The 24,820-nt window shown below is 42.1% G+C and overlaps 1 long non-coding RNA gene across 2 annotated transcripts in view; it reads left to right on the top strand.

The window, feature by feature from the left end:
- Positions 1 to 7,184: 7,184 nt before the first annotated feature.
- LOC135970125 (uncharacterized) overlaps positions 7,185 to 24,820 on the top strand; it is a 49,276-nt gene continuing 31,640 nt past the window's right edge. Inside the window, exon 1 of one of the 2 annotated variants that reach the window (XR_010585616.2) lies at positions 7,185 to 7,235. This is a non-coding gene — a long non-coding RNA (uncharacterized lncRNA). Of the gene's footprint in view, positions 7,359 to 24,820 lie in introns of both variants that reach the window. The other variant, XR_010585615.2, reaches the window with a different exon arrangement.

The following is a 24,820-nucleotide window of genomic DNA, read 5'->3' as shown; positions in this document are numbered from 1 at the left end:
AAATAAGTACTGTGTTTCGGACTTTGATTTCTAAACTCATCTCTCAGCTATTTTCTCCAAATTATTCTATGTCCCTTTTTTTTTCTTTTTTTTTTTTTTTCTTGAGAGGGAGTCTCGCTCTGTCGCCCAGTGAGCGCCACCTCCGCTCACTGCAAGCTCGGCCTTCTGGGTTCACCCCATTCTCCTGCCTCAGCCTCCAGTAACTGGGATCACAGATGCCTGCCACCACGCCCGGCTCATTTTGTGTATTTTTAGTAGAGACGGGGTTTCACCTTCTTAGCCAGGATGGTCTCGATCTCCTGACCTCGTGATCCGCCTGCCTCGGCCTCCCAAAGTGCTGGGATTACAGGCATGCGCCACCGCGCCAGGCCTATTGTCCTTTCAAAAGGCTTCTCTGCGCGGGCCTGTAATCCCAGCACTTTGCCAAGCCAAGGCTGCTAGGTCACGAGGTCAAGAGACAGAGATCCTGACCAACATGGAGAAACCCCGCCTCTACTAAAAAATACAAAACTTAGCCAGGCCTGGTGGCCCTCACCTGTAGGCAGAGGTTGAGAGGTTGCAGTGAGCCGAGATCGTGCCATTGCACTCCAGCCTGGCGAGTGAGGCTGGCAAGTGAGACTCCATCTCAAAAAAAAAAAAAAAAAAAAAAATAGTATGATTTTAAGTATCAGTTTTCTGGCTGAAGGGCCCTGTCCAAAATCAGGATTAGAAATAGGTCAGCTGGGCGGGACGCGGTGGCTCATTCCTGTAATCCCAGCCCTTTCGGAGCCCAGGGCAGGCGGATCACTTAAGGCCTGGGGTTTGAGACCAACTTGGTCGACATGGTGAAACCTGGTCTCTACTAAAAATACAAAAATTAGCCGGGCGCGGTGACTCACGCCTGTAATCTCAGCACTTTGGGAGGCCAAGGCAGGTGGATCACGAGGTCAGAATTCGGGACCACACTGACTAACATGGTGAAACCCCGTCTCCACTAAAAATACAAAAATTAACCGGGGGTGAGGTGGCGCGTGCCTGTAATCCCAGCTACACAGAAAGCTGAGGCAGGAGAACCCAGGAGGCGGAGGTTGCAGTGAGCTGAGATCCTGTCACTGCACTCCAGCCTGAGAGACAGAAGGACTCCACCTCAAATAAAAAAAAAAAAAAGAAAGAAAGAAAGAAAAGAAATAGGTCAGTTGGTCTGGTAGTTAGACAAGATCAAGGGTTTGTTTTTGTGAGGGAGACTTCTGAATACTCCCAAATGTATGAAGTCCTCGTCACCAATGTACATCTTGATGAAGCAGTTTGTCCTCACAACCCTCTTGAACGACACAGCCTTAAACACAGGGAACTTCTTTTCTTTCTCTTCAAGCTGGGCCCTCACCTGGTCCACGATGTCCTGGGTCTCCCGGCTGGCCAGCTGCGTGCCTAAGGGCGCCCAGCACTTCGCCTTGGTTGCCAGGGAGGGGACCTGGTGAAGAACCCTTTTTTATTTCTGTTGTTTGTACAGCCATGAGAAAAACACTTCGAACTAAGAGTGTCATGATGGCAGAGATGGCTTTATTTTTGATCTTGTGAAAAAAAAGCTACCTACATCAAGATTGCTGTCTGCTTTTAAGGAGAAACTTCGCTGGTTAGCTTTACCTTAAGATCTCCAGTTTGGTGGGGCCCTTCTGAGTTGTAAGATTATGATCCCAAGGTTCAAGATCCTAAAGTTTTTCCGCAGTGTAGATGGCAAGCAGACTCAATCTTTAGGTTCTAGATTATAAAGGATTACACTGTTCTTAGTCATTAGAGTATTAAAAGCTTTTGTTACCTTATGACAATATATTTTGCCATAATGCATTAAAACCTTGCTGCATTTAGTCATATTAGACTTCAGTAGCAGAAGATGCATGAGGCTCTATCATGGGGTGCATAGGCCTTCCAATTACTATTTTATAAGGGTCAACACATTTTTCCCACTCTAAGTGGATCTGATTGTCATCAACCTGCAATTACAAGAGCAATCCAGTCAATTTAGTTAGCTTTGCTCAATACTATTGTATCTGTAATACCTTATTTAACAGATTTACAGCTTGTCTAGTGAAATAAGTATTTTTATTATTGAAGACTTTTTTAGAAATGTCCCATGAGGAATACATATTTCCTCATATCTTTTTAGCTAGTATTATAACATCAGCCTTCTTGTGTGAGAAAACTATTATATTACCATAAAATATGCATTATAAATGATAATTGAATAAAATTTCTCTGTAAATGTTTAAATGGCCCATCAGGTAGTAGAATGTACTTCAGTAGTACATGAAGTTTTGATTGTCTTCTCAGGATACTATGTTCGACCAAAAAAAATTAATGTATTTTAGTAATTTAGAATAGTCACCACACACATGCACACACTCATCTAATTTATATATAACTTGTTACCCAGGCTGGAGTGCAATGGTGTGATATTGGCTCACTGCAACCTCTGCCTCCCGGGTTCCAGCTATTCTCCTGCCTCAGCTCCCATGCCCAGCCTTTAATTTTTATTTAATTTATATTATTTTATCTCTTTTGTGATGATTAATGGAATACAGTTTTCAATAATGGAAACATTAAGAACTCATTAATGAACAGTGGCTATTGATTGTCTAGATTCTCCATGAATCCATACTTAACATTGAATTTATGTCCTGTTTAATACCAGACTTATTTCTCCAATTTAGGTCCATAGCACTGATAACTGAGGGATTCTCACAGGTAATTTGACTTGAATGACAGAGTTTATTCAAATAGCATATCTAAAAAATTTCAGTTGTAGCATAAAATTGTGGCAGACTATTTTCCTGATGTTTAATTAATTTTTGTTTTGCCTAAATTAGTAGTTTTATAAGTCCATCTCTTCTTTAGAATTCTTTTTTTTTTTTTTTTTTTTGAGACGGAGTCTCACTCTGTCCCCCTTGCTGGAGTGCAGTGGCCGGATCTCAGCTCACTGCAAGCTCCGCCTCCCGGGTTCAGGCCATTCTCCTGCCTCAGCCTCCCGAGTAGCTGGGACTACAGGCGCCTGCCACCTCGCCCGGCTAGTTTTTTTGTATTTTTTAGTAGAGACGGGGTTTCACTGTGTTAGCCAGGATGGTCTCGATCTCCTGACCTCGTGATCCACCCGTCTCGGCCTCCCAAAGTGCTGGGATTACAGGCTTGAGCCACCGCGCCTGGCCTTCTTTAGAATTCTTACGATCCCTACCTGGTCCAAACAATACAATCCTAAAATTATCAGAAACCTGTACTCACCTTGTCTGGACTTTTTCCATCTTTTCATGAACCTTCTTAAAGACACAATACTCGGCCAGACACAGTGGCTCACGCCTGTAATTCCAGCACTTTGGGAAGTTGAGGCGGGTGGATCACAAGGTCACGAGTTCGAGACCAGCCTGACCAACATGGTGAAACCCATCTCTACTAAAAATACAAAAATTAGCTGGGGATGGTGGCGGATGCCTGTAATCCCAACTGCTCAGGAGGCTGAGGCAGGAGAATCGCTTGAACGCGGGAGGCAGTGGTTGCAGTGAGCCAAGATCGCACCATTGCACTCCAGCCTGGGCAACAGAGTGTGACTTCGTCACACACACACACACACACACTCAAAAAGAAACATAATACTCTAGGATTGTGCATGTTTTTGAAGTTTTTAGAAACTTGGCCAGGCGTGGTGGCTCAGGTCTGTAATCTCAGCACTTTGGGAGGTCAAGGTCGGCGGATCACCTGAGGTCAAAAGTTCAGCCTCCCAAAGTGCTGGGATTACGCCAACATGGTGAAACCTCATCTCTGCTAAAAATACAAAAATTAGCTGGATGTGGTGGTGCGCACCTCTAATCCCAGCTACTTGGGAGGCTGAGGCAGGAGAATCGCTTGAACCTGGGAGGTGCAGGTGGCAATGAGCCGAGATCGTGCCACTGCATTCCAGCCTGGTGACAAAGCAAGACTACATCTGGAAAAAAAAAACAAAAAAACAAACAAAAGAAAATCTTCTGTAATTTTCTTTTTAATTTAATTAATTAATTTTGAGATGGAGTTTCGCTCTTGCTGCCCAGGCTGGAGTGCAATGCCGCGATCTCGGCTCACTGCAACCTCCACCTCCCGGGTTCAAGCGATTCTCCTGCCCCAGCCTCCGGAGTAGCTGGAATTACAAGCATGTGCCACTACGCCTGACTAATTTTCTATTTTTAGTAGAGAGGGAGTTTCTCCATGTTGGTCAGGCTTGTCTCGAACTCCCGACCTCAGGTGATCTGCCTGCCTCAGCCTCCAAAAGTTCTGGGATTACGGTCCTGAGCCACCATGCCAGGCTATTTTAATTTTTTTTTGAGACAAGGTCTCAAAAGGTTAATGTGCAGTGGTGTAACCAATCATGGCTCACTGCAGCCTTAACTTTCCAGGCTCAAGCAATCCTCCTGCCCCTGCCACCCGAGTAGCTGGGAATAAAGGCATGCATTATCATTCCTGGATAATGTATTTTTCATGGAGACAGGATCTTACTATGTTACCAAGGCTGTACTTTAACTCCTGATGTCAAATGATTCTCTCATCTCAGCCTGCCAAAGTGCTACAATTACAGGTATGAGCCACCATGTGCTTATGCAACTTATTGAGATTATTTCCAATAATAAACAGTACTATTTGGGCACAAATCTAAAAGGAATCTGGCTTCTATTTTAGAAGTGTTACTCTCCAGGATTTAGAGCCCTGGGGAGTGAGTCTCAGCCCAGTCACTTAATAGCTGTGGGTGTTTGGGCAATTTGTTGATGTGGAAGAGTTCTATAAGCCACATATACTCAAAAACAAAACAAAACAAAAAACCAAAAAACAGAATGATTCTGATTGCACAAGTGGTAGCAATTTTTTATTCTCCCTGTTCTATGCCCATTGCCAGGTGCTTTTACAGGCGTTCCCATCGAGATCCAGAATCTGTTTTCCAAACTCCAGATCTGGCTGGCCTTATTTGTTCAAGGTGGTAGAAACCTGTGAACATGACAGTGTGCTAGTTTGAGGCCTAGGCTCAAATGGTTTTAAATGCTTCTAATTGTTTTTCAGAACGCTACCATCTCCATGAAAAAAGCCCATGTTCGCCAGCTAGAGGATAAGATACATGGGGAGGAGAAGCAAGGTGCCCCTTGTTGACAATCCCAGAAGCAGAAGCGCATGCCCAGAAGCACAGCTGCCTAGTTGACAGGCAGCTGATGATACATGTCTGAAGGAGCTCAGTTGAGGCCAGAAGAATGGCCCCACCAAGCCCTGCCTAAATGGCTGACCATCACGATTATGATCTAAGAAGTTTTGGATGGTTTGTTATGCTGTAAGAGCTAACTAATACAGGTATCCAGTGCAGATAGGATGCCAAAATTTAATGGCAGGTTGATTACTAGTTACCTTCTAACAGTGGGTACCCTAAAAGTGCTGTCTTTTTTTTCTTGATTTAAAGTTGGATGTTTTGTAATATTGAGAAATAAATAAATACATGTAGACATGTGTGCATGTGATTGGTGCTTATACTCACACATTCCCACAAACCACAGGAGAAAACAGATAACCACAGCCTGACCATTAGGGCCAAGGCCAAATGGCAAAATAAGTTTACCTTTCATCTGTTTTCTCTGTATTTATACATTAGAGGTCAAGACTGTGAACATATCTGAAGACACAGAGTTTTTTTCTGCTGTGGACCCATCATCCTTTGTTCACTGCTTGATCTCTGCAACAAAAATGGGAAACAGGTGGCCAGCAGTGGTCTACCTGGGGTTATTTTATTTCTGCTGCCCTCTGTTCTTTCTTTTTTTCCTTTTCTTTCTTTTTTTTTGAGGCAGAGTCTTGCTCTGTTGCCTGGGCTGAAGTGTAGTGGTATGATCTCGCTCACTGCAACCTCCGCCTCTGGGGCTCAAGCCATTCTCCTGCCTCAGCCTCCCAAGGAATTGGGATTACAGGCACCAGCCACCACACCCATCTAATTTTAATATTTTTAGTAGAGATGGGTTTTTGCCGTGATAGCCAGGCTGGTCTTGAACTCCTGACCTCAAGTGATCTGCCCGCCTTGGCCTCCCAAAGTGCTGGGATTATAGGTGTGAGCCACCGTGCCCGGCCACCTTCTGCTCTTTCTATGGTCATTATCTGTTGCACACTCGGAACTAAAGAGAGATGCTGGTAGGAAGAGGCTCTTCCTTCACCTCTGGCAGAAAAGGGATTTTCAGGCCCTTCACCCACCCTGACATCACAGCTGCACTTCAATGTGACAATTATTAGGTATATGTAGCTACTGGGTGCTTGGAATGTGGCTAGTCTGAACTGCGATGTGCTAGGAAGTTAGAGTGAAAATTAAATATACTTCATTAATAATTACACATTGCTCACACATTAAAATGATAATATTTTGGATATATTGGGTTAATTAAATGGTTGCCATTTATTCCACCTGTTGCTTCTTTCTTCTTAAAATTTGACTACTATTGCCAGGCGTGGTGGCTCACGCCTGGCTGTAATCCCAGCACTTTGGGAGGCTGAGGCGGGTGGATCACGAGGTCAGGGGTTCGAGACCAACCTGACCAACATGGTGAAACCCCGTCTCTACTAAAAATACAAAATTAGTTGGGCATGGTGGCGGGCGCCTGTAATCCCAGCTACTCAGGAGGCTGAGGCAGGAAAATTGCTTGAACCCAGGAGGCGGAGATTGTAGTGAGCCGAGACCGCACCACTGCACTCCAGCCTGGCAACAGAGTGAGACTCCCTCTCAAAAAAAAAAAAAAAAAAAAAATTGACTACTAGAAAATTTAGAATTCACATGTGGCCCACATTTTATTTCAGAGAATTGCCTTCTTTTTAAAATCTCAGGCTGCCTACTCAAAGGACCAGAAGCTGGTAAGTTAATAAAATCTGGAATTTCAAAATAATTGTTATTACATTATCTTCACTTGTGCATAGCCATATATTATTTATAAATGCATATGATCTTATACACATGGTTAAATGCAAATACCCTCTGGGGCAGGCCTGGCTCAGCTCAGGGAGGAAGCCCTGCCTGAAAAAGCTGCAGCTTAGGTTTCACTCTATTTTCATTCAGCCCAGCCCCTGAGCACGTCTTCTGTCACTCAGGGCCTGAGGGGGTGGGATGTTAAACGTTATCCAATCAGGGACGCTGGGCTGCGATCCATCCAATCAGGAACGCAGCTGGAGAGGACGGGACGGCTTTCGGGATTTGGCGCGGTCTTCGGCTGCAGCCGCAGCTCCAGGTCTTGTCTTCTCTGTTCTGTGTTTTCTGGTCCCACAGGCCTAGCCTCTGTGTCCCTGTAACCTGTAGGTATTGGGAGATCCACAGCTTAAGATGCCAGGACCCCCCAGGAAGCCTAGAAAGGGTGAGTCGGCCGGGTCCGACGCACCGAGAGACGGGGAGGGGCTGGTTGGAACCAGTCTGAAGAGGCTGTGGCTGGACTCCTGCCTCCCCGCTGTCGGCTCCAAAATCCGTGTCCCGAGTTCTCCTTGGCCAGAGTTGTCCTTGGCGCAGCTCGGCCCTCAGTCCCCTTCAGCCATAAGATGGCGGCTGGGCTGACAGCCGGGACCCCGGGCGTCGTGTCTCCTCCTTGCGCAGTGACTGTGCCATGGCCTGGAGCCCTCTCTGGGCAGCTCTGCACCCGCAGCGCCGCATCTCTTCCCTATTGTGCCGGAACCACTGGACGGTAGTCAAGGGAAAATCGTGACTCGGAGTGTGGGGTTCTTGAATGAGAAGAGGAGCTTTGGTCCGTGGTGTTTCCAGTCCTCCCGCCTTTTTTTTTTTTAATTAAAAATCTATGGGAGTCGGGCCGGGCGCGGTGGTTTACGCAGTAATTCCAGCACTTTGGGAGGCCGAGGCAGGTGGATCACTGAGGTCAGAAGTTCAATACCAGCCTGGTGAACATGGTGAAACCCTATTTCTACTAAATATACAAAAATTAGGCTGGCGTGGTGGCGGGCGCCTGTAATCCCAGCTACTCTGGAGGCTGAGGCAGGAGAATCGCTTGAACCCGGGAGGCGAAGGTTGCAGTGAGCCGAGATCACGCCATTGCGCTCCAGCCTGGGCAGTAAGAGCGAAACTCCGTCTCAAAAAAAAAAAAAAAAAAAAAAAAAAAAAAGAAATAAAAATTAAGCGAGTCAAGGCAAAAATATTAAAGAATAAAATCAAAGAGTAATTCAAGAATTGAAGAGCACCCAACTAGCTATGGTTTGTAGTTTGTGGTCCATGAAAAACTTTATATATAAAACTTTATTTTTCTTTATAATGAGATTTTACTGCTTTTCTTATAATATCTCTACATAGCACTTTCTATAACGATTACTTTATTTTTTAGGTTTAGAAAATTTTTTTTTATACTTTCAAGTTCTAGGGTACATGTGCACAATGTGCAGGTTTGTTGCATATGTATACATGTGCCATGTTGGTGTGCTGCACCCGTTAACTTGTCATTTACATTAGGTGTATCTCCTAATGCTATCCCTCCCCCCTCCCTCTACCCCACGACAGGCCCCGGTGTGTGATGTTCCTCACCCTGTGTCCAAGTGTTCTCATTGTTCAGTTCTCACCTATGAGTGAGAACATGCGGTGTTTGGTTTACCGTCCTTGCGATGGTTTGCTCAGAATGATGGTTTCCAGCTTCATCCATGTCTCTAAAACTTTATATATAAAAGAAAAACTATATATATATAGTGCATGATGGAAAAAACTTTATATATAAAGTGCATTATGGAGAAACCCAAATTCAATAATTGATTTAGTAGAGTTATGTAGTTTCTTAATTTGTATGATCAAGGTGGAAATTTCCTGGTTGGGTAATCATGGTTAATTGGCAGTTTATGGTTGGTTAAGGCTGAATTTTGTTTCCCCAAAGAGTAATTTACAAAAAAAATGCATTAGATTGCCGATCACGGTGGCTCACGCCTGTAATCCCAGCACAATGGGAGGCTGAGGCGGGTGGATCATGAGGTCAGGAGATCGAGACCATCCTGGCTAACAAGGTGAAACCCCGTCTCTACTAAAAATACAAAATTAGCTGGGCGTGGTGGCACATGCCTGTAATCCCAGCTACTTAGGAGGCTGAGGCCGGAGAATGGCTTGAACCCGGGAGGCGGAGGTTGTGGTGAGCCGAGATCCTGTCATTACACTCCAGCCTGGGCAACAAGAGCGAAACTCTGTCTCAAAAACAAAACAAAACAAAAGCATTAGATTTAGAATGCATTTAAATTTTTGTCATTCAGTGTGCATTTTATATTCTGTATTTTAATCATTTTTTAATAAAGTGTTGAATGGCACTTTCTGTTTGAAAATATTTTCCATGAGAAGAAAGCAAAGAATAATACCCCTGACGCTTTATTGTAAAAATCTCTGTGCCTCTTTTCCATTTATTTATTTATTTATTTATTTATTTATTTATCTATTTATTTATTTATTTTAAGACGGAGTCTCTCCCTGTCGCCCAGGCTGGAGTGCAGTGGCCGGATCTCAGCTCACTGCAAGCTCCGCCTCCCAGGTTCCCGACATTCTCCTGCCTCAGCCTCCTGAGTAGCTGGGACTACAGGCGCCCGCCACCCCCTCCGCCAATTTTTTGTTTTTTTGATAGAGACGGGGTTACACCGTGTTAGCCAGGATAGACTTGATCTCCTGACCTCGTGATCCGCCTGCCTCGGCCTCCCAAAGTGCTGGGATTACAGGCGTGTGCTCGGCCTAATTTTTGTGTTTTTAGTAGAGACGGGGTTTTGTCATGTTGGCCAGGCTGGTCCCAAACTCCTGACCATAGGTATTCTGCCCATCTCTGTCTCCCAAAGTGCTGGGATTACAGGTGTCAGCTACCATGCCCAGGCTTTTTTAGATACTGATTGTCTTCACCCAACCCAGCTTATTTCTTGGAGACACATTGCTGGTTAGCCAATCAGATGCTGCCATTGAGGGTAAAGCACAGAAATAATTTCTGCCCTCTGTATTCTCTAAGATTTGTGAAAGAAAAAATAGTATCCCCAAAGACAAAAAACCCAAACACGACCCCAGTGAAATGGTACAAGAACTTGCAAAGTAAAAAGCACCTGGGGCACTCACTGAGGCACAGGGCAGTGTCTCCTGAGAGGGTGGTCTTTGAGAACTTAAGCAGGATGGAGTGGGAGAATCAAGTGATTAGATGGCCTGATTTGACATGTGAGTCAGACACATTTGTTTCCTTATTAGTACTGCGGCTCATTAGGTTTGTTACCTTGAGAAAATTTATTCACTTATTTTGACTTCAGCTTTTAAACTGTAATTGGCATTTTATTAGTAGGACTTAAAAGGTAAGAAAATGTTCACAAAGGGCATCAAAGAGGTGGGTTTCAGAGTAAATTAATATCTGATTTCATACTCCATTTGTTAACAATTCTCATTTACCTTTTTCTTGCCCAGAGTGAGTTCTGGAATTTTCTCAGGTGTGTGTGTCTTTTTTAAATGGCTGGGTGATTACAAACAGAATTCCAAGACTTAGCTTTTAGAATGCTACCAAGGAAAAGAATAGAAAAAATGTCTTTCATTTTGACTGCAGAAAATAAATACATTTGCACAAGAAAATGTGGTAAATAATTGGTGAGTTTCATAGATTTATTTAAACATCACTTCCTCTTTTGGCAGAGTAAATTTGTGACACTGACTATGTTTTATATCCTATCATCTTGATTTCTGAGATTTATGCTAAATTTTATGAGCTGAAACTTGGTACTCCTAGAAGTGTTGCCATATGACTAGTTGTTTACTACATAATTTTTATTTTATTTTATTATGAGACAGTCTCGCTCTGTTGCTTAGGCTGGAGTGCAGTGGCACAAGCTGGACTCACTGCAATCTCTGCCTCCCACGCTGAAGTAATTCTCCTGCCTCAGCCTCCCGAGTAGCTGGGACTACAGGAGAGTGCCACCACGCCCGGCTAATTTTTTTTTTTTTTTTTTTTTTGTATTTTTAGTAGAGACGGGTTTTCACCGTGTTATCCAGGATGGTCTCGATCTCCTAACCTTGTGATCCACCTGTCTCAGCCTCCCAAAGTGTTGGGATCACAGGTGTGAGCCACCGTGCCTGGCCTACTACATAATTTTTAATAGAAATAATAATGGGTTTATTTTCTGAGAGGAATATATACTTTTGCATTTCTTATTGAGGTATAAAATATAACTGTTGGCCGGGTGTGGTGGCTCATGCCTGTAATTCCAGCACTTTGGGAGTCCAAAGCAGGCGGATCACCTGAGGTCAGGAGTTCAAGACCAGCCTGGCCAACATGGTGAAACCCTGTCTCTACTAAATATACAAAAATTAGGCGTGGTGGTGGGTGCCTGTAATCTCAGCTACTCAGGAGCCTGAGGGAGGAGAATCGCTTGAACCTGGGAGGCAGAGATTGCAGTGAGCTGAGATTGTGCTACTGCGCTCCAGCCTAGGCGACACAGCAAGACTCTGTTTCAAAAAAAAAAAAAATTCTTATATTAACACCATGTTTGAGTAATTTTGCTGGATTTTTCAAACAGTTTCAAAAACCAAATGAATAACTGACATGGAATAAAGGCTTGAGCCCAGTGACTTCAAGCTAAGGCTAATATTGAGTCTGCAAAAGGAGGTTATTAAAGGCCCAGTTAGTTCTTTCTGGGGAGCCACCCCTGCAGATGTCCCAGCTTGCTCACCCCAGGCATGGAAGAAGGCTTTATACTGAGAGAAGCTACAGAGCCCTGGAAAGCTGGGGACCCACAGGCAGATGCAGTTAAGGTTAAAATGGAAAAGGAATGGGAGGGTCTTACTGAAAATAAAGTTGTTATTTTGAGGCAGTTTCTAGATTTTGTAAAATAAAACAAAATTAGGTTTATGTTAAAACATTTGAATTTTAAAAGAGTATTGCAACAGAAGGAAGTACCAACTATAAAATCTTTAAGGATTGCAAAGCTTAGGCAGACAAAGGCTTTCATAGGGAGGAGCAAACAAGATTAGAAAGAAGGTAGAAGGGGAATGGCAAATGGAGTGAGAAAATATCAGATTTTGGATTAGAAAGTGTTGTACCCTGAAGTCAGCATGTTTTTAGGAAGGGCATAAAATGGAATTGTATGTTGGCTCAGACTGGTGGGAGGCATCGGGGCAGTATGGCTTGCTGCCTGGATGGATGTTGATAAGATGTTCTTGTGGCCGGGCGCGGTGGCTCAAGCCTGTAATCTCAGCACTTTGGGAGGCCGAGACGGGTGGATCACGAGGTCAGGAGATCGAGACCATCCTGGCTAACCCGGTGAAACCCCGTCTCTACTAAAAAATACAAAAAACTAGCCGGGCGAGGTGGCGGGCGCCTGTAGTCCCAGCTACTTGGGAGGCTGAGGCAGGAGAATGGCATGAACCCGGGAGGCGGAGCTTGCAGTGAGCTGAGATCCGGCCACTGCACTCCAGCCGGGAGGCGGAGCTTGCAGTGAGCTGAGATCCGGCCACTGCACTCCAGCCTGGGTGACAGAGCGAGACTCCGTCTCAAAAAAAAAAAAAAAAAAAAAAAAGATGTTCTTGTAATCAGGCAGTTTGGCCGTTTTTCCAGCAAGATGTAATAAGGAGGTTGCTTGGACTTTTACACAGACGGGTGTGATAAGAAAGTCCGGTGGTTGGGCAGGATGTTTGTCACGGCCCGAACCCCTGTGGAATGTTTCATTCTGACCATTGTCTGCGAAATGGTGGGGCTTACAAAATGGTGCAGCTTGGACTAACAGAATTCAAGTTTTAGACAGTGCATTGGTGTTGGAGGATTACTTGATATTTAGCAAACTACGGATTTGGTGCCAGAAGAAAGATATCTCAGAGGCCTAGCCTGGAATGGAACTCTAGGTCTGGGAATGGGAGGCTCTGCTCTCCTGTACACAGGCTGTCACACTGCCCAGTGTCCTGTGATTCCAGGTTACCTCCCAGGGTGAGAGAGGACTGAAAACTTAAGAGGAAAGGAGCGCTGATAACAGATTCCCTTTTCCCCACAGCTGCCACCACAGGATTTTCACCCACTAGCAAAGATACCTACTAGAGGCCCCGCCCCGCCCCGCCCCGCCCCGCCCCTCCCCCCCTCCCCGCGCAGTTGGCGTAGGCGTAGCGCTGCGACCCCCAGCACCCCTGCGAACATGGCACTGAGCATGCGGGCTGTGCTCTGCACCCTGCCACGCCCTGCCCGCCTAGGCCCTGGCAGCTGGGGGTGGGCGCCGTCCGGAAGCTGCGCACGGGACCCGCTCTGCTCTCGCTGTGTAAATTCACAGAGAAACATGATAACAACAGAAAATGGTATTGGAACACTGGGAATCAGCAATTTTGCACAGGAAGCGTTGGGAGATGTTTACTGTAGTCTGCCTGAAGTTGGGACAAAAGTGAACAAACAAGATGAGTTCGGTGCTTTGGAAAGTGTGAAAGCTGCTAGTGAACTCTATTCTCCTTTATCAGGAGAAGTAACTGAAATTAATGAAACTCTTGGAGAAAATCCAGGACTTGTAAACAAATCTTGTTAAGAAGATGGTTGGCCGATCAAGATGACACTGAGTAACCCTTCAGAACTAGAAGAACTTATGAGTGAAGAAGCATATGAGAGATACATAAAATCTATTGAGGAGTGAAAATGGAACCCCTACATAAACTAGTGTGAAATAACGCAACCCAGCAGAGTTGTCCTGAATTAGTAGTGGATGGAAGACTTAGAATAGCAACTTTTAGCATTACCAATGGGGATAAAAAACTGTTAACACTGCTAATGAAAGAAAATGCCCTGAGGCCGGGCGCGGTGGCTCAAGTCTGTAATCCCAGCACTTTGGGAGGCCGAGACGGGCGGATCACGAGGTCAGGAGATCGAGACCATCCTGGCTAACACGGTGAAACCCCGTCTCTACCAAAAAAATACAAAAAATTAGCCGGGCGAGGTGGCGGGCGCCTGTAGTCCCAGCTACTGGGGAGGCTGAGGCAGGAGAATGGCTTAAACCCGGGAGGCGGAGCTTGTAATGAGCTGAGATCCGGCCACTGCACTCCAGCCTGGGCGACAGAGCGAGACTCCGTCTCAAAAAAAAAAAAAAAAAAAAGAAAATGCCCTTTAACTTTCTAATGATTATGGATAAATATATTACGTGTCTTTTTCACAATATCCTATGATTTTTAGTCTAGGCTCTAGTATTCAGAAGTCATGAAATTATCCATGGTAAAAACTGGCTATAAAAATTACATAATTCAAAGATAACGTTATTATTCTTAAGCCTTATATAATATTGTAAATTTGGGCTGAAATAATGATCTTTCTACTGGAAATAACTGAGAGTGAAGAGGTTTCTGTTGCTTGTACAGTGTCAGATGAGGAACAACACTATCTTAATTTTGCAATACACTGCATTTGCTGATGGTATTTTTATACAGTGAAGCAACAGCTTTGCAGCAAAATAATAAAATACTTCTTAATCATGTTTTTTGTTTTGATGTTAATAGTTCATTTAGTGACTCTGCTAGTATTTGTGAAAGTGCTAACTTTAACTTATGGAAAGTTACTTTTTAAAAGAAAATATAAGCCAGAACAATGAAAAGCTCCAAGAAAATGTTTCCTTTAGTCACAAATCTGGTTTTTCTTAAGCCAAGATCTGTCACCTTTAACATAATAAAAAATAAAAATAAATCACCAACTTTGATTTTCTAAAAGAAAAGATACTAGACATTGACGTGCTCACACCCCTTCCAGGACTAGGCACCACCTGCAGGAATTTCGCCACAGCATATTTTATCCTGGTATTTCTTGCCAAAACCCACAAAAGTGTCTACAAGACTCCTGACATATTCCTGTACCAAGACACTGAATCTGCAGTACGAACCTGTTTTCTCCACCAGCCTAGGATTCTGGACCATCAGTTCATAATCTCGTCTGCCTGCATGGACACAAATCAGAGGACAGCCCTACCTGGGCCACTGTCTGTAGCACAGACCAGTCCTTCCACCTACATTGTACTCTCCCCAACCCATGGATTTTGTTTTTTCTTTTTCTTTTCTTGTCTTTTTTTTTTTTTTTAAGATGGAGTCTTGCTCTTTTTGTCCAGGCTGGAGTGCAATGATACAATCTCAGCTCACTGCAACCTTCACCTCCCGGATTCAAGTGATTCTCCTGCCTCAGCCTCTCGAGTAACTGGGATTACAGGCGTGCGCCACCACACCCGGCTAATTTTGTGTTTTTAGTAGAGATGGGTTTCACCGTGTTGGCCAGGCTGGTCTCGAACTCCTGACCTCAGGTGATCTGCCCACCTTGGCCTCCCAAAGTGCTCTGGGATTACAGGTGTGAGCCACCATGCCTGGCTGATTTTTTTTTTTCTTTTAACTTTCATTTTTGATTCAGGGGTACACGTGCAGGATTATTATATAGGTAAAATTGTGTCACGGGGTTTTGGTGTGCAGATTAGTTTGTCACTGAGGTACTAAGCATAGCGCTAAACAAGTATTGATTTGATCCTTTTTGTCCTTTCATCCTCCACCCTAAACTAGGCCTCAGTGTCTGTTGTTCCTCTCTTTGTGTCCATGTGTTCTTCTTATTTAGCTCTTATAAATGAGAAAATGCATTTGGTTTTCTGTTTCTGTATTAATTTTCTAAAGATAGTGGTCTGCAGCTTTATCCATGTTGCTGCAAAAGAAAATAATCTTGGTCTTTTTTATGGCCACACAGTATTCCATGATGTTTATGTACCATATTTTGTTTTTATTAAGTCTTTTGTTTTATTTATTTTTAGAGGCAGGGTCTCATGCTGTACCCCAGGTTGGAGTGCAGTGGTGTGATCTTGGCTCGCTGCAGCCTCAACCTTCTGGGCTCAAGAAATCCTCCTACCTCAGCCCCCCAGGTACTTGGGACTACAGGCATGCACCATTATGCCTGGCTAATTTTTCTTTTCTTTCTTTCTTTCTTTCTTTCTTTCTTTCTTTCTTTCTTTCTTTCTTTTCTTTCTTTTCTTTCTTTTCTTTCTTTTCTTTCTTTTCTTTCTTTTCTTTCTTTCTTTCTTTCTTTCTTTCCTTTCTTTCTTTTCTTTTCTTTCTTTTCTTTCTCTTTCTTTCTTTCTCTCTCTTTCTTTCTTTCTCTCTCTCTCTTTCTCTTTCTTTCTTTCTTTCTTTCTTTCTTTCTTTCTTTCTTTCTTTCTTTCTTTCTTTCTTTCTTTCTTTCTTTCTTTCTTTCTTTCTTTCTTTCTTTCTTTCTTTCTTTCTTTCTTTCTTTCTCCTTCCTTCCTTCCTTCCTTCCTTCCCTCCTTCCCTCCTTCCTTCCCTCCCTCCCTCCCTCCCTCCCTCCCTCCCTCCCTCCCTCCCTCCTTCCTTCCTTCCTTCCTTCCTTCCTTCCTTCCTTCCTTCCTTCCTTCCTTCCTTCCTTTCCTCTTTCAACAGAGCCTCCCTCTGTTGCCAGGCTGCAGTGCAGTGGCGCAATCTTGGCTTACTGCAACCTCCGCCTTCTGGGTTCAAGTGATTCTTGTGCCTCAGCCTCTTGAGTAGCTGGGATTACAGACACACCACACGACACCCAGCTAATTTTTGTATTTTTAGTAGAGACAGGATTTCACCATGTTGGCCAGGCTGATCTTGAACTCCTGACCTTATGATTTGCCTGCCTCAGCCCCCCCAAAGTGCTGGGATTACAGGCGTGAGCCACCGCACCCGGCCTAATTTTTCATTTTGTATTTTTTGTAGAGATGGGGTTTTTCCACATTTCCCAGACTGGTCTCGAACTTTTGAGCTCAGGCAATCCAAATCCCTTGGCCTCCCAAACAGGCATGAGCCGACATACCCTACTATATTATATTTTCTTTATCCAGTCTGTCATTGATAGGCATACCAGGTGATTCCATGTTTTTGTTATTGTGAATAGGGCTGCAGTGAACATGCATGTGCATTGTCTTTACGATAAAATATATTACTTTGGGTATATATCCAATTATGAGGTTGCTTTGTCAAATGGTAATTCTCTTTTTAGTTTTGTGACAAATTGTCACACTGCTTTTCACAGTGGTTGAACTAATTTATACTCCCACTAATAGTGTATAACCATTCCCTTCTCCAACCTTGCCAGCATCTGTGATTTTCTGACTTTAATAATAGCAATTCTGACTGATGTGAGATGGTATCTCATTGTAGTTTTTCTCTGCATTTCTCTGATAACTAGTGATGTGCATTTTTTTCATATGCTTGTTAGCCACATGTATGTCTTTTTTGAAAAGCATCTGTTCATGCCTTTTGCCTATTTTTTAACAAGGTTGTTTTTTCTTATAAATTTATTTATGTTCCTTATGGATGCTGGATATTAGACCTTTTTCAAAAGCATAGTTTGCAAACATTTTCTTTTGGTTTGTGGGTTGACTGTTTACTGTTGATAGTTTGCTGTGAAATAGCTCTTTAATTAGGTCCCATTAGTCAATTTTTGCTTTTGTTTCAATTGTTTTTCTTATCTTCATCATAAAATCATTGCCAGTTTCTATGTCTAGAATGGTATTTTCTAGGTTGTCTTCCAGGGTATTTAAAAAAAAAAAAATATATATATATATATATATATTTTTTTTTTTTTTTGAGACAGAGTCTCGCTCTGTCGCCCAGGCTGGAGTGCAGTGGTGTGATCTCGGCTCACTGCAAGCTCCTCCTCCTGGGTTCACGCCATTCTCCTGCCTCAGCCTCCCCAGCAGCTGGGACCACAGGTGTACGTCACCATGACCTGCTAATTTTTGTATTTTTAGTAGAGACAGGGTTTCACCATGTTAGTCAGGATGGTCTCAATCTCCTGACCTTGCGATCCACCTGCCCTGGTCTCCCAAAGTGCTGGGATTACAGGCGTGAGCCATTGTGCCTGGCTGGGTATTTTATAATTTTAAGTTTCACATTTAAGTCCTTAATTTATCTTGAGTTGATTTTGGTACATGGTGTAATAAAGGCATTTGGTTTCAATTTTCTACATAGTGTTAGCTAATTATTCCAGCACTATTTATTAAATAGGGAATTCTTCCCACATTCCCCTTGTCAGCTTTGTTGAAGATCAGATGGTTGTAGATGTGTGGCATTATTTCTGGGCTCTATACTGTTGCATTGGCCTATGAGTCTGTTTTTGCACTAGTACCATGCTGCTTTAATTACTATAGTTCTGTAGTATAGTTTGAAATCGGATAATGCCTCCAGCTTTGTTCTTTTTGCTTAGAAGTGCCTTGGCTATTTGGGCTCTTTGTTGGTTCCATGTGAATTTTTAACTAGTTTTTGTTGTTGTTGTTGAGCATGTTTTTGGTAGTTTGGTAACAATAACGTTAGCTCTGTACATTTCTTTGGGCAGTATGGCCATTTTAATTATGTTAATCTTTTATATCCATGAGTACAAAATAACTTTTTATTTTTGTCATTTCTGACTTCTTTGTTTTTCTTTTTCTTTTCTTTTCTTTCTTTTTTTTTTTTTTTTTAAGAAGGATTTCCACTTTGTCTCCCAAGCCAGAGTGCAGTGGTGTGATCTCGGCCCACTGCAACCTCTGCTTCCCAGGTTCAAGTGATTCTTCTGCCTCAGCCTCCAGAGTGGCTGGGATTACAGGTGCCCACCACCACACCCAGCTGATTTTTGTATTTTTAGTAGAGATGGGATTTTGCCATGTTGGCGAGGCTGGTCTTGAACTCCTGACCTCAAGTGATCTTCCTGCTTTGGCCTCCCAAAGTGCTGGGATTATAGACATGAGCCATTGTGCCCAGCCCATTTCTGACTTCTTTAAGCAGTGTTTTGCAGTCTTTGTGGTAGTGATCTTTCACCTCCCTGTGTAGCTGTATTCCTAGATATTTTATTCTTTTTGTGGCTATTGTGAATGGGATTTTTTTTTTTTTTTTTTTTTTTTTTTGGCTTTTGGCTTTTGGCTTGGATGGTGTTGATGTACAGGGATGCTAATGATTTCTGTACATTTGTTTTGTATCCTGAAATTTTGCTGCAGTTGTTTCAGTTTAAAGAGCGCTTCTTCTGAGACTATAGAATTTTCTAGATATAGAATCATGTTGTCTGAAAACAGGAATAGTTTAACTTCCTATTTTCCTGATTAGATGCCTTTTATTTTTGTCTCTTGCCTGATTGCTCTGTCCAGGACTTTTTTTTTTTTTTTTTTTTTGAGATGGAGTCTCACTCCATCACCCAGGCTGGAATGCAGTGGCACGGTCTCAGCTCACTGCAACCTCTGCCTCCTGGGTTCACACAATTTTCCCACCTCAGCCTCCCAAGTGTCTGGGACTACAGGGACATGCTACCACACCTGGATGGTTTTTGTATTGTTATTAGAGATGGGGTTTCACCATATTGGCCAGGCTGGTCTTGAACTCCTAACCTCGTGATCTGCCTGCCTCGGCATAGGAGTGGTGAGGAAAGGCATTCTTGTCTTGTGCCAGTTTTAATGGAGGAATGCTTCTGGCTTATGTCCATTCATTATGTTGGCTCTGGGTTTATCATAGATAACTCATTATTTTGAAGTATGTACCTTCAGTGCCTAGTTTGTTGAGGGTTTCTAAGAGAATGTTAAATTTCATTAAAAGCTTTCTGCATCTACTGGGATACTCTTGTGGTTTTTGTCTTTATTTTTGTTTATGTGATGAATCATATTTATTAATTTGTGAATGTTGAATCAACCTCATATCTCAGGGATAAAGCTTGATTGATTATAGTGGGTTAGCTTTTTGATGTGCTGCTGGATTCAATTTGCCAGTATTTTGTTGAAGATTTTTGCACCAGTAGTCATCAAGAATATTGACCTGAAGTTTTCTTTTCTTTCTGTTTTTTTTTTTTTTTGAGACGGAGTCTCGCTCCATTGTCCAGGCTGGAGTGCAGTGGTGCCATCTCGGCTCACTGCAACCTCCGCCTCCTGGGTTCATACCATTCTTCTGCGTCAGCCTCCCGAGTAGCTGGGACTACAAGCACCTGCCACCATGCCCGGCCAATTTTTTTTGTATTTTTAGTAGAGATGGGGTTTCACTGTGTTAGCCAGGATAGTCTCTACCTCCTGACCTTGTGATCCACCTGCCTCGGCCTCCCAAAGTGCTGGAATTACAGGTGTGAGGCACCGTGCCCGGCTGAAGTTTTCTTTTTCTGTTTTAGCTCTGCTAGGTTTTGGTATCAGAATGATGCTATTCTTATATAATATGTTGGGGGTGGAGTGCCTTTTTTGTACTCTGGTAAAATTCAGCTGTGAAACTCTCTGGTCCTGGGGTTTTCTTGGTTGCTTGGCTAGTTATTAGTAATTCAGTTTTGGAGCTTGTTATTGGTCTATTCAGGGATTCAATTTTTGTTGTTGTTCAGTCTTGTTAGGATATATTCAGAAATTTATTTGTTTCTTTTATATTTTCTAGTTTGTGTGCATAGAGATGTTCATAGTAGATTTCAATAGTTATTTGTATTTCAGTGGGGTCAGTGATAAGGTCCCTTTTGTCATTTCTAATTATGTTTATTTGAACCTTCTTCATTAATTTAGTTAGTGGTTTACTAGCTTATTAAATTGTTCAAAGATTTACTTCCTGAATTTCTTGAATTTTTTTGGTATAGTTTTTTTTAATGTCTAAACCTCCTTTAGTACAGATCTAGTTTTGGTAATTTCTTGCCTTCTGCTGGCTTAGGGGTTGGTTTTCTCTTCTCATTCTTTTATTATGTTAGATTGTTGAGGGCTTTTTAACTTTTTGATGTGAGCATTTAGTGCTATAAATTTTCCTCTTAACACTGCCTTAGCTGTGTTGCAGAGATTCTAGTATGTTGTATTTAGTTCTCATTTGTATCAAATAACGTTTTGATTTCTGCCTTAATTTCCTTATTTACCCAAACGTCATTCAGGTGCAGCTTATTTAATTTCCATGTAATTATATGGTTTCAAGTGGTTATCTTTGTATTGAATTACATTTTTATCAGTCTGTCATCTGAGTGTGTGGTTGGTATGATTTTGGGATGTTTGAATTTGCTCAGTGGCTCAGTGACTCACATCTGTAATCCAAGCAGTTTGAATTCTCAGTCTAAGCTCAGGAGTTCAAGACCAGCCTGGGCAACATGGTGAAACCCCATCTCTACTAAAATACAAAAGTTAGCTGGGCGTGATGACACGGGTCTCTAATCCCAGCTACTAGGTTAGGCCGAGACAGGAGAATCGCTTGAACCTGGGAGGCAGAGGTTGCAGTGTGCCGAGATCGTGCCATTGCACTCCAGCCTGGGTGACAGAGTGAGACTCCGTCTCAAAAAAAAAAAAAAAAAAGATTAACTCCCACTCTAACCACATGTGTTATCTATAGATTTCAGACATAGTATAGAAAAACATTCTTTAAGAAGCATTGTTCCTGCTCACCATCCCCACCTGGTCACGTACCTCATGCTTGCTTAATCTATCACAAGCTTTTCACATAGACCCTTTAGAGTTGTAAGCCCTTAAAAAGGGCCAGGAACTGCATGGGGGGAGCTCGGTTCTTGAGACGCAAGTCTGCCGACGCTTCCGGCTGAATATAAGCCTCTTCCTTCTTTAACCCGATGTCTGAGGGGTTTTGTCTGTGGCCCGTCCTGCTGCTGGTATGATTTTGGGATGTTTGGATTTGCTGAGGATTGTTTTATTTCTGATTGTGTGGTCAATATTTTAGAGTATGTGCCACATGGTGATGAGAATAATGTATATTACGTTGTTTTTAGATACATTTCTGTAGATGTCTATTTAGGAGAGTTTTGTGGATGTCTGTTAGGACTATTTGTTCAAGTGTTGAGTTTAGGTCCTAGTATCTTTGTAAAATTCTTGCCTCAATGATCTATTAGTGTTTCTGGGGTGTTTTAGTTGTCCCTTGTTACTGTGTGAGAATCCAAGTTTCTTCATAAATCTCAAAGAACTTGCTTTGTTATGTGCAGCCATATATTTTAAAATAACACCTTTCTCTCTTCTGCTTTTTTCCCCACAAACATTCTTGCAGTGTGCAAAATTCAGATGTCCTGGAGTTCAATAATATGTCTAGAGACCTGGCTATTGTAGGAGAAAATATAAATCAGAAACAAGAGGCTTTGGCTGGGCGTGGTGGCTCATGCCTGTAATCCCAGCACTTTGGGAGGCTGAGGCGGGCAGATGACAAGGTCAGGAGTTTGAGACCAGCCTGGCCAATATGGGTGAAACCCTGTCTCTACTAAATTACAAAAATTAGCTGGGCGTGGTGGCGCGCGCCTGTAGTCCCAGCTACTCGGGAAGCTGAGGCAGGGGAATTGCTTGAACCCCGGGAGGCAGAGGTTGCAGTGAGCCAAGATTGGGCCACTGCACTCCTTCCTGGGCTACAGAGCAAGACTCTGTCGCCCAAAAAAAAGAAACGAGGCTTTATTCTCCTTTGTAAAAATAAGAGAGGATATTTTGCCAATTTCTCTTTTCTTAAAGCATTCAGATTATATGTAGATTTTTTTCTTTGTTGTTTTGAAAGATATGTAAATCTTAGTAACCACTGTAGAAACCTTTTGTTATTATTTTTGACTCAGGATTGTCTTTATCGAGGACCTCAGATTAGTTTTTGTTTTGACAAAGGTTTTTTTTTTAAATTTTTAGTCTTTTAAAGTAGACAGATTTGTTTAGATTAAAGCTCATTTCAAGAGCACACAAAAATTGAGCACAAAGATAGGATTAAATTTAGCAGTACAGAATGATACACTTTAATATACTCAGTTCCTTTGACAAAAAATACTGATTATCCAAAGTAATTATGTAATATTTGCAGGCTGATGTACTTACACTGCAAAAGGTTCAGTGTATGAAAAGTGAAGTCTGTAGTTGTACTTTGGTTTCTGTTTATTACTTCAGAACAATAAGAATAGTTATGTGTAGTGTTTGTAGAAAAAAATTAAACAGTATTTTCTATAATAGTATAAATATAAAGCCACAGTATTTACTTTGAATAGATCCCTTAAATAATCATTTTAATATTTTATTCATACTTTTGAAATATAAAGGGTTTTAATTGAATTATGGTTACAGACAACTTAAAAAATGTTTATGTACATTATGGGTAGTATACAAATTATTTATACTTAGATATTTACATCTAATATCCAAAGAAAATTCACTACCAAATTGTTACAGTAGATATTAGTCTCACATGCTTATTAATTTATCCAAAGGCATAATTATAGGTAAGCGTGATTTTAGTGTCTTTCATTTCACTAAATTGGAATGCTGCCGTTACAGGACAAGGGTGATGTGGGCACCCAAAAACCATAATACCTTGTTAGTTAGCCATGTTGCAAGCTCAAATATATGCCACCAAATGAATAGTCGTATTTCAATTCTTCATCAAAAAGTGCTGATGGAAATGGCCAGATATATTTCAATATAAATCCCCTATTCAATGGCTAGGAGATGAGAGCCCCAGAGATGGGAGAGAAACCACATTACATTCTGGTAAGAATATGCCCCATTTCTTCATAACGCTCATGTTTCTCATGCTGAGAGTAGCTGTGCACTTTGAGTGTTTAGAAAGAAATTTCATTTAGGGGAATAGTTTCTGGTAAACTTGATCAATCTTATATCTAATCTGAGTTTTTTAAAGAATGCTTTTAACTTCTTTTTCTCAAGTAGGCTGAGACAGGAGGATCACTTGAACCTGGGAGACAGAGGTTGCAGTGAGCTGAGATCGCGCCAACCCCGTCTCAAAAAAAAAAAAAAAAAAAAAAAAGAAATCAGCCTTGAGTCTCTGCTCTCTGGCTTATCATTGGGCCATCAGCCCAGGGTCACTAGGAATCCTCTCACTGTCACCTAGACATCTTCGAGACATTTGAGGATGCCAGGGCAGAACTGTGTCAGGCAGACAAGAGTGGTTAATTATGCTTCTGTTTCAGTGTAGGAGAAATGAGTCATCCTGTGTTTGTTTTTCCCCTCATACAAGAGATGTTTTTGGTTGGTATCCAGATGAGAGTTTCTCAGTTTCCTGGTATTTGGGTCAAAAACAAGGAGGAGGCCTGGAGACTCAAACAGATTAACTAATTGCTTCTGCTTCATATGGTCATTAGAAAAATAGATTAAGCAGTCATCATCCTTACCATTCAGAAACTGTTAGTCTAGACTTGCTACTAAATAAATGGGTAAATTCAGCATCATGGTTGGCACAATGAATAGATGTGTGCAAAAAAACTTTACTTGGGCCACTTTATGTTGTTGTGACTTCTGAAGTTGTCACCTGAAGAGATATTTATGGACACAAGAGTTATTTCTATTTATTTTACCTTGCTAAGAATACATATTTATCTTCTAATAAAATTACCCTAGAAAACCCTAAAAACATTAAAATTACACAAACGGTGGGATTTAAGTTTCTCTTAGGTAAGCTTAGGGAAAACAACTGGAAATACCTCTGTGGCATAGAGAGCAGAATTCTACATAGAGTCCACTACCTGCCCCCAGCCCTGTTCAAATTTACTCTTTTTGGAGGCCTTATTTAGGTCTGGCCCCACCCTGGAGTCATGCCTCACAGAACTCTCATTAGAAGAGATTAGAGTATGAATCCTGCAGCCTTTCTAGAGCCAGTGCTCACAATTTCCTGAAACCTAAAAGCAGACACATTTTTAAAAAAGTATTTATTTTAGGGTCATAATTAAAAAAAATTTTTTTAAAAATTAAAACCAGTACTTGCAGACATTCCATTTAGCGACCTGTTTTCTATTTCTGCAGATCCTGTAGTTGCTTCACAAGTCACAAAAAAGTAAATATAAACACAATTACACTTTTTCTAAACTACATTAACCTCTTGTGTATCCCTCTTTCTATATTTACCTTTTATACATTATTTTAAAAATCAATGACAGAAACAAAAGAAAACATAAAAATACTGGGCCCTTTATCTGAATTCTAGGAA

The sequence above is a fragment of the Macaca fascicularis genome, chromosome 3 (genome assembly GCF_037993035.2).
Source record: "Macaca fascicularis isolate 582-1 chromosome 3, T2T-MFA8v1.1".
Lineage (NCBI taxonomy): Eukaryota > Metazoa > Chordata > Mammalia > Primates > Cercopithecidae > Macaca > Macaca fascicularis.
Note: the sequence above shows the minus strand (reverse complement) of the source record. Positions and strands in the feature narration are given on the sequence as shown.